Here is a 9,992-nt window from a genome sequence, read left to right as displayed (position 1 = left end):
GTATAAAGGCAGAGCTTTGTGGGTCTTGACCATTTCCTTGCCAATGCAATATGCCCAGCACTTTGCATAGATCTACACGGAAACCAACTGTCTGTATTTAGAATCATACAGGTGGGAGACCTCACAGCCACCTGCCATGCAGGAATACACAAAGGATGCCCGACAGATGGCCACTCTGCTTAAAGACCTCCAAGGAAGGAGACTCCACTACACTCCAAGGGAGAGTGTTCCACTGTCGAACAGCCCTGACTCTCATGAAGTTCCTCCTAATGTTCAGGTGGAATCTCTTTTCCTGTAGCTTGCATCCATTGCTCCGGGTCCTGTTCTCTGGAGCAGCAGAAAACAAGCTTGCTCCCTCCTCAATATGACATCCTTTCAAATATTTAAACAGGGCTATCATATCACCTCTTAACCATCTCTTCTCCAGGCTAAACATCCCCAGCTCCCTAAGTCTCTCCTCATAAGGCATGGTTTCCAGACCCTTCACCATTTTTGTCAGCCTCCTTTGGACACGCTCCAGTTTTTCAACATCCTTTTTTAATTATGGAGCCCAGAACTGGATACAGCAGGGGTAGGCAACCTGCGGCCCACGGGCCGGATGCGGCCCGGCAAGGCCTTGGGACCGGCCCCAGCCCGGTCCTGCCGCCGATTGCCGCCGGGGCCTTTGGGGGGCAATTGTCTATAGAAGCCTCAGAAACATGCATTTATATTAACATTTTTTAAAAAATCAGCAAATTTTTTTGTGTGTCCTCCATTTTTTAAAAAAAAGTGTCTTCCATTTGAAAATTTTGTCCTACATTTGTCCTGGTTTATTTATATGTTTAATTTTTTAAAAAATTATTTAATTATTTATTTTTTGGCTTCGGCCCCCCAGTTGTCTGAGGGACAGCAACCCGGCCCCCGGCTCAAAAAGGTTGCCTACCCCTGGGATACAGTATTCCAGGTGGGGCCTAAGCAAAGCAGAATACATTGGTCTTATTACTTCCCTTGATCTAGATGCTATATTTCTATTGATGCAGCCTACAATTGCATTGGCTTTTTTAGCTGCTGCTAAAGAAGGAAGGGTACTGGAAGATAAAAGCTATACTCTTGGTGGCTGGTGGGTGGTGGAGGATGTGTATTAAGCCTAAGAAAGGCTTTTTTATTTGTTCAGTTGATGACTTTCGGGTATAAACCCTCCTTCACGAGCTAATTCTTCTGTTTCTCTCTTTCTGGTATCCTAGCCAATATCCTCAGCGCTCTGCTCTAACACCACATCTCAAATGAGTTGATTTTCTTTTTTCTGCTGTTTTCACTACCCAGCTCTCACATCCATACATGGAGACAGGGAATATCATGGCTTGGCTAGTGCTCAGTTATGTATCTTTACTCTTTAGGATCAGGATTCAAATCTCTGCTCAGCCATGGAAACTCACTGGGTGACCTTGGCATGGTGACCAGATGTCCTCATTTTCCAGGACTTTTCAGCCTTCTGTGCAGGAAGAATTCCAAAATGCCCTCCATTTTGAGCATGACTAAGAAGCCCATTGAGTAACACTATATTTGCTGTTCCCCTTTGAGAAATTCATCTTGCCAGCCTGTCCTCATTGCAAATAGGGAGATAGAATGGATCCTTTTGAAGTTCTTTTTTCCAGCAGCAGATGAGCTCAATCTGTGTTTGTTTCTTGAAGAGGAAAAGCACAGCAAACTAGGCAAGGGGCTGCTTGAGGACACAATCCAACTGTTGAAAGGGTTTTTTAAATTTATTTGAGCACAATGGACAAATGAAACAAATAATTTACATGTAGATTTGGTCAAGAGCTTGTTGCTAGTACAGTACAATTTTGAGCATTTGTCTTGCTCAGAGTTCGATAAATGTATTGCAAGCCAACAAGGCATTTTAACACAGGTAATTTAATAAAAAAAATGAGGTTGAGTACATCACAAAATACACTATATGTGATATAGTGTAAATAAAACATTGAGTTTATATTTATATTAGTATTTTTAGCTTTTATTTTGTAATGGCCTACATTTTTCTTGAATGCCCTACATTTTGCAGTGCCTTGTCCTGCTTTGCAGTTATGACTTCTGGTCGCTGTGTGACCTTCAGCAAGTAATACTCTTTCAGAGGAAGGCAAAGGCAACCCTCCCCCTGCACAAATCATGCCAAGAAAACTCCATGATAATTGGGGAGCACTAGGCCTCATGGCGTTTCCCACCTTCCTGGAGAAATGAGACAAGTTTCATTTCTACACAAGCAAGCTCCACAGGTGGAGGCACTTCAGCTGAATAGGCAAGCCATTGGAGTCACCTCAAGCTGGCAAGGACATAAAGGCACACAACAGCAACAATTAAATGAACCAGGGAAAATGACCCACCCTCTGTTTAGTCCCGCATTTCTACTTCTTCATTCCCAGTCTCATAGCGATAGCTGCATTCTGGAGTGTGAAAGGGGAAGACTGGTTAGAAGTGGAGGGTGACCTGGCTATGGCACTTTTGCCACAACCATATGCCACATGTCCCTGCCTGACTAATCACAACCACTTGGCGGAAGGGGAAGTATATTTTCTCAACCATTCTTCCAGACCGGTTCTATACTATGTACCCCAAGGTCAGTCCCTGTGGGATTTACAGTGGAAAGTACTCTCTGACGAGCATTCATGGGCATAGGGCTACAACTGTCTTTGCTGTCTGCAAAAAAATAAGGTATCTTTCAGCAATAGCAGCAACAACAACTTGCATCATGATGTATAGGGGTGTAGCCACACTGCAGGATTAAAGCAGTTTGACAGAACTTTAATGGCCATAATTTAGCCTACAGAATCCTGGGGTTTGTAATCTGGTGAGTTATTTAGCCTGGTCTGTCAGAGAGGTCTGGTGCTTCACTAAAGTACAAGTCCCAGGATTCTGAGGGATAAATCATGGCAGTTAATGTGGTGTCAAACCACTTTAACTCTGCAGTGAGGCTAATGATCCCAGTGACAAATTAGTACTGACAAGTCTGCTTTTCTAATTATAGCAGAAATGGTTCATTGGAAAAGGGACAAAGTCTGGGTTGTTCATTGGAAAAGGGACAAAGTAGGTTGAAGTTAAAATCTTCTAGCACAGTGATGGTGAACCTTTTTTGGGCTGTGTGCCGGGGCAGGGCTTCTGCCCTCCAGAGGCGGTACTGCTTGCCAGGGATGGGGCTTCTGCCCTCTGGGGGCAGGGCTTCCAGGATGGGACTTCTCACCCCACCCTTTCCCTGGCCTCCAGCTGTCTCTGAAAGACAGCTAGGGGTCGGGAAAGGTCCGTGGGGAGGAAGAGGAGTAGGCACGTACCCAGTCCTCCTCTTCCCAGACCTTTCCCTGCCCCCAGCTGTCCCTCTGGAGATAGCTGGAGGCCGGAAAAGGTCTCTGGGTAGGAGCAACTGGTGTGCACCATTCGCTCCTCCTCCCCCCGCCCTTTTCATGGGCTCTAGCTGTCTTGGAGAGGCAGCTGAAGGCGGGGAGGAGGAGCCTGAGGCGCGCACCTGTGGCTCTTTCTCCCCAGCGCCATTTTCCAGCTGGAGGCCAGAAAACAGCAGGGAGGAGGAGGAACAGGCACGCACAGGCCTGTTCCTCCTTCTCCCTAGCCCATGCCGGGCAAAATGGCGTTGCGTGCCACCTGTGGTACGCATCCCATATATTCGCCATCATGCTTCTATCATCTACTTTTTGGTACCATCTTGCGCAGTGGGTCAACCCTGACAATCAACTCATTGGAAGCATAACTTTTTTTTCTAGTGTCATGATTTGTCCTAATAAATGGTTCAATTGTTTATCAAAATTTAGTTGGAGAAGGAAAACGCCTTTTACAGTACATGTTTGAACTAAAAGCTGTTCACTTCCTTCCTGATGACTTGTCCTTGTGCCCATAACCCACCCACCCCCAATTATTCAGACACTTTCTTCCTGCTCAGAAAGCAAGCCTGGGCTCACCTAGTGGGGTGGGGGGAGCATTGCCGTGGCATGCAAAAGTGAAACATTTCCCATCAGTTAATATATCCATGTCGGGAAGTTGCAATCACTTAATGTTTACCTGTCATACAGCTACTAACACAGACCTAAAAGTGGAGGGCCCAACAAATCTGGTTGGTACAGCATCACAGTGCCTTTATTACAGACACACTCAGCACTGAACATGTACATTCAGTTGAAAATTTTCCACATTGTTTGCATTGCCCTGCTAGGACAAGCCACACACATTGAAGGGCCTATCTGCCACAAAGGTCAAAAGAAGGGCCCTTAAAGGGAAGAAACAAAACAAAACAGTGAGAACCCAACTGCATTGCTTTAAATGGTTGGAAATTAATGTTTTTAATATGACTGATTAAAAAAATACTTTGTACTGTACCTTATTTAAAGTGTATTCTAATTTAACATATTGAGAGCTACCTTGGTTCCAGTTTTGGTAACTGGACAAATGGCTGACAGATATCCCACAGTTATGTCCCTCACCCCAGTTCTCTGCTTCTAAGTTCCAGTCTTCCTTGGGTGCTTCTCCTATGAGGAAACACCAATGCCTATAGCTGCAGCAAACCACAAGCTGAAAAAGGTATCTTGAGGTATACCTTTCATTGAAATAAATGTGAAACTGGATCAGTTTCAGTTGGTGAATATTGCTAATGTAGACAAGCTGCTGGGGCAATAAAGGAGACAAGTTGTTTTCTCAAGCCTTGTCCCTCTTGGCTGGTTGTTCAGGGAGGAGATGCAATTAGATTTAAAATGCAACATGTTATTAATGCATCTCTCTCAGGGAAGGGAACTTTCCATCTTATTTAAAAGAAGCAGTGGTTAGACTACAAAGCTCTCCCTGGATCCTCTGGACCTTAATTATTATAGACTGGTTTATTCCTTTTTTGGGAAAGATGATTGAGAGGGCAGTTGCCTCCCAGCTCCAGGCAGTTTTGGATGACACATACTTCCTTGTGGTAGCCAAATGCCAGGTCCTGGGATGACACTCACAATCAGTATTCAATAGGGGAATTTTATTAGCTCAATTAAGAGCAGCTGAGAGGGCTTGGCCAATTCAAGGCTGGGATCAAGCCTGTGTATACCTGAGAAACAGGTATACACAGAACAAAACAAAGTTGTTTTATTTATGAATTCAGGGAATTCATGTATCACCATTCATGCAAACAACACCTGTCCTGGTGCAGATTTCAGGATTAAAGTAGAGTTTCCAGAAGAGAAAAATGAGACAGGAAGTTGTGAATGGCCACACAATCAGTGCAAATGTCTTTGGACAAACTAGTATCGCTCCCAGAGGGAAGTATTATTGGATTTTTGTTCACTTTTAAACACGAGGTCTGTCACCCACCATCACTCCAGATTCTGATTTTGATCTGTTCTTGGCTACATGCTTTTGTATTTCCTGATGCTGAACCTCTGGGATCACGATATGGTCTCAGATCTCCTATATGGCTAGTTTACTGCATTTGGGTTGCCCTCACTGCTGCATGCCTCAGACATCCCTTGATACCATTTAAAATCAGAAAAGGGGGTGGTGGAGAGAAGCTAGACTTTGAGGTACTGTACAACATGACCCATTTCAGACCAGGATAGAGTTGAGACTGCTATGGTTGCCTTAGTTAGTGGATGATTTCTGTCTTAGCACTGAATGCGTCCTTGTTGGTGCTTTTAGACTTCTCAGCTGCTTTCAATACCATTAAGAATGGCAGCTGTCTGGAATACCAGGGAGGGGGATCGGAGGCATTGTGTGGCAGTGGTTCCACCTCTCAGGCAGGTTCCAAATGGTGGTGCTTGATAGCTACTCTTCAAAAAAGAGCTGTTATATAATAATAATAATAATAATAATAATAATAATAATAATTTTTATTTGTATACCGTTTTTCCCTAGATCAAAATGGTTTACAGACTATAAAACTATTACAAACATCTCATAAAAATAGATAAAAACAAATAATACAATTATACAAACACAATCATTCATAGAGTAAGGCAGAGAATCAATGGCATCAAGAGCACTCAACTTCATTCCTCGGGGGGGGGGGGGGGGGAGAAGGCTTGGCAAAAAAGAAAGGTTTTAAGCCTCTTTTTAAATGTTTCTAGGGGGGTCATGAGACAGAGCTCCTCAGGGAGACTGTTCCAAATCTGCGGGGCCGCCACTGAAAAGGCTGTCTGGGATGTGGAGACATATTTGGAAGATGGAATCTCCAACAGATTCTTCCCGGATGTTCTGAGTGTGCGGGGCAGATTGTGTGGGGAGATGCGGTCCCTCAAGTAACTCGGGCCCAAGCCATGTAGGGCTTTATAGGTAATAACCAACACCTTGTATTGTGCTCGGAAGCAAATGGGCAGCCAGTGAAGATTTTTCAGAATAGGTGTTATGTGGTCAAACCTGGATGCGCCGGTGACCAGTCCGGCTGCCATGTTTTGTACTAACTGAAGCTTCTGGGCTTGGTACAAGGGTAGCCCCATGTAGAGCCCCAAGTTGCCATTCTATCTCCAATGCTATTTAACATCTGCATGGAACTGCTGGGTGAGATCATCTGGAGGCATGGGGCAGCATGCTATCACATATACTTCTCCATGCCTTCAGAAACAACCTCAGCTAAGGATAGCGTGTCTCCTCTGAATGAATGACTCGAGAAGGTAATGATCTAGATTTTTTTAAAAACACAAATTGCAGCTGAATCTAGACATGACAGAGGTTCTTACTGTCAAAGGTCCTAATTTGGGACACTGGAGGTGTATCAGCCAGTTCTGGATGGGGTTACATTCCCCCAGAAAGACTGTATCCACAGCTTGGGAATGCTCCTGGGTCTGTCTCTCCAAATATCAGTCCAGATAGATGCAACAGAGGAGTGCTCATTATTAGCTTGTGTTGATACACCCTGCTTTCCTTCTTAGAATTCGAAAACCTAAAGATGCTAGTGCATGCACTGGTAACCTCAAGGTTGGACTTTTGCAATGTGACTGGGCTACCTTTGTACCAAGTTTGGAAACTTCTGTTACTTCAAAACACGGCAGCCAGATTGATCGTTGGTACATCTAGGAATGAGCATATCACACCAATATTAAAATTACTCCACTGGCTGCCAGTTAGTTTTTGGGCAAAGTACAAAGTGTTGGTTATTACTCTTAAAGACCCGCATAGTTTGGGTCCAAGTCGTCTATAGGAGCACCATCTCGCATATAACCCGCCCTGTTCACACATGTCCTCTGCAGGACATTTGTTTCAACTGGCCACAACTAGACTGGCACCTGTCACCCAGGGGACATTTTCATCGCTCGTTCTTAGACTGTGGAATGACCGGCTAAACATGATGTCTCAATTTAAAATATTATTAAAAACTTATCTCTTCCATCAGGGCTACTATGATTTTTAAATTGGTATATTTTAAATTTTATGTTGGAGGATTATAATGTGTCCTATGTTTATGTGTTTTAGCTTACTGTGTTAAAATGGTTTTATGTGTTTTAATCTATGTTGTACCCTGCCTCAAGCATTGGGTAGAGGCAGATAATAATACATATGTGGTGATGATGATGATGACGACGATGATTTTCTTACCCGCCTCTCTCCAAGACTCGAGGTTGGGTACAGCATAGATTAAAACACATAAAACAATCTTAACACATTAAGTTAAAGCACATAAACATAAGACATGTTAAAATCATCCAACATAAAATAATAATAATAATAATAATAATAATAATAATAATAGTTTCTACCTCTGGTACAAAATTATTATTATTATTATTACTATTATTACTCCTTTAACAGAAAATTTGATACAAGAGGTAGAAAATGACATGGAAACAAAAGGGATAGGTTTATATAGCGCAAAAAAGAAAAGCAATTCAATATTTTTCAACAAATTGTTTATTAAAAACTCACAATATGCACATGTGAGATGAAACTACCAGGTCTGGTAAGACTTGAATCAGTTAAAAAAAAACCATCCCGAACCTTCTACAGGCTACTTGAAAACGTCTCTAAGTGCAACCAGGATTGTTTTCTTCCATCAGACTTCCCTTTTCTTATGATCTTGGCCATTTTGGTGGCCAAACTTATAAAACTACCCTTTTTTTAAACATGCTGGCGGGATCTAGTGAGGCAAAGTAATCTCTCTTTCTCTTTTCCTTCTGTTTTGCTGCCCTTGGGTGCTCAGCAGGGGATTCTGGATGCCTCTGGTTACTCTTTTAACAGACAATGTAACTGCTGCAACCAGGCATCAAAAATCTGTGCTTCTTTCACCATCCTCCCAACGCTGATGTTGTTAAAAACATCCAGCTAAGTAGAACAGAGGACAAGGAAGACAAATCGGACTAGGCAGGCATAAAATACTATGGTGTCAGTCCTCCACATTTGCAGCTTTGACTTTTATGGATATGATTATTCATAGTTTTAATACGGTCTAAGAATCTCTAGGTTCTCCAGCACAACTCTGCTCAACATCCGCCAGAAGTCATGCTAGAGGACCTAGAGATTCCTAGGGAGGTGTTCTCTCAGGTAAAAAGTATTTTTTAATTTGTGGTTTTCCCACTTTCATGGGGGCCCTGGGCCCTTAACCCCAGTGAATGTGGAGGGCTCACTCTCTCTATATTTTAACAGTTTCATTAACTACAGTAGGCCTGTATTTTCCTTTCCGGGAATGACCCAGGTTGCTTCTGGCAGTCTATCTATGGGCAAAACTTTGCTGCATCCCAACATATGATCCCTGACTTGGAGGTGGAGTAGAAAAATATGCATTTTTAAATCCAGCTGCCTCAGTCATCACTGTCTGATCTTGCAGTCTCTGTCTTGGAAAGACTCTTATGACCAAGGGCCAAAACATTTTTCAAAAAACTTGATCCAGTAATTATTTTTCCCATTATGATATATCCATGGCAGGAAAAGGGTGTGAGCATCTGGTCTCAGCCTGTCATATAGTTCCAAGAAAGAGCCCTGCACCTATCTAAGCTTTTACAGGAAGCAAACAATGCTTGTCACTTTCTTGGCTTTTTGTAACCTGAATTTATCTCCCTGCAGACCTTAATTTGTCCTTTTGGAGCAGTTAAGTGGGGAAAACATATTCAAACATACCCTCCCGTCCCCACAAACAGGTGACCTTAGGTGAACCTGTAGCCAGCAAGTTAGGTGTTTCTTAAGAAACAGGTTATCATTATTATTATTAAACAGGTTATTATTATTTTAATGTCCCTTTAAGTTAATAAGAGATACAGTTTACTCTTCTATGTACCTCAGTCAAACACTACTAATGGTCTGGCAAGTGAAGCAATAAACACCTTTTGTGAGAAGCCATGTTTTGACACTGGATTGTTTGTTTTGATGTGTTTTGGGTGTCATCAGAAATATAAAAGCTTCCAGAGGACAAACTGTTTATTCTTATCTATAGGTCTAAAGATTTATAACCCAAAATTGACCCCAAAATCCCAGGTCGACTTATTTACAGGTCACTTTGGTAATGTGATAGCAGCTCTTTCAGATTTCCTCATGTGGTGTGGAGAGGAGTTCATTTTCTCTGGAGCCAAGCAGAAAGTGTCCTGGGTGATTGATTGATATTGCTGTTTAAGAGTCCATCTCCAGTGGGAGCGTCTGACTGAAACGAAAGCTGAAACGATGAAGTGAAAAACTCAATGTGTGTATGGCCAGAGAGACTCAATGAGAGTGTATCTTGCCATATGCACACACACACTGAAGAAGCCTCCAAGTTTTACCCTTGACCTATCCATGGGTCAGGCAAAATCCATAATTTTGGCCCCAAAACCTGACCTTGATTTATATATGAGGTCAACTTATAGTTGAGTATATATGGTCTATCCACATAAAATTTAGAATCATGGGCAGCATCTGCACTGCAGAAATAACCCAGCTTGACACTGCTTTAACTGTCATGGCTCAATGCTAAGGAATTATGGGATTTGTAGTGTTTTGTAATATACAAGTATTTTGCCTTCTCTGCCAGAGAGCTCTGGTGCCACAACAGACTACAAACCCTAGCAATTTAAGGCTGAGTCTGC

The sequence above is a fragment of the Sceloporus occidentalis genome, unplaced genomic scaffold (genome assembly GCF_023333645.1).
Source record: "Sceloporus occidentalis isolate IW3139 unplaced genomic scaffold, rSceOcc1.0.p SCAF_6, whole genome shotgun sequence".
Lineage (NCBI taxonomy): Eukaryota > Metazoa > Chordata > Lepidosauria > Squamata > Phrynosomatidae > Sceloporus > Sceloporus occidentalis.
Note: the sequence above shows the minus strand (reverse complement) of the source record.